Here is a 443-nt window from a genome sequence, read left to right as displayed (position 1 = left end):
TCCATGTATCAATTTTTTTATGGATTGTGATTTTGGTTTTGCATCTAAGAAATCTTGGTTTAACTCAAGGTCATAAAGGTTTTCTCCTATGTTTTTTACAAGAGGTTTTATAGCTTTAGCCTTTACATTTTGGCATATGATCCATTTTTGGTTAATTTTTGTTTAAGACGTTGTCTTTTTTTAGAGTAGTTTTAGGTTCACAGGAAAACTGAGAGGAAGGAGCAGCGGTTTACCGTACAACCCAGTCCTGCATGCACACAGCTTCCCCCATCACCAACACCCCCACCAGAGTGGCACATCTGTTACAACTGACGACCTACGTCGGCACGCTATAATCACCGACAGTTCATAGTTTACTTTGAGATTTGCTGTTGGTGTTGCACATTCCATGGGTTTGGATAAATGTACACTCACACGTATCCACCATCACAGCATCATACAGC

Source organism: Propithecus coquereli, unplaced genomic scaffold (assembly GCF_000956105.1).
Source record: "Propithecus coquereli isolate 6110/MARCELLA unplaced genomic scaffold, Pcoq_1.0 Scaffold20, whole genome shotgun sequence".
Classification (NCBI taxonomy): Eukaryota; Metazoa; Chordata; class Mammalia; order Primates; family Indriidae; genus Propithecus; species Propithecus coquereli.
Note: the sequence above shows the minus strand (reverse complement) of the source record.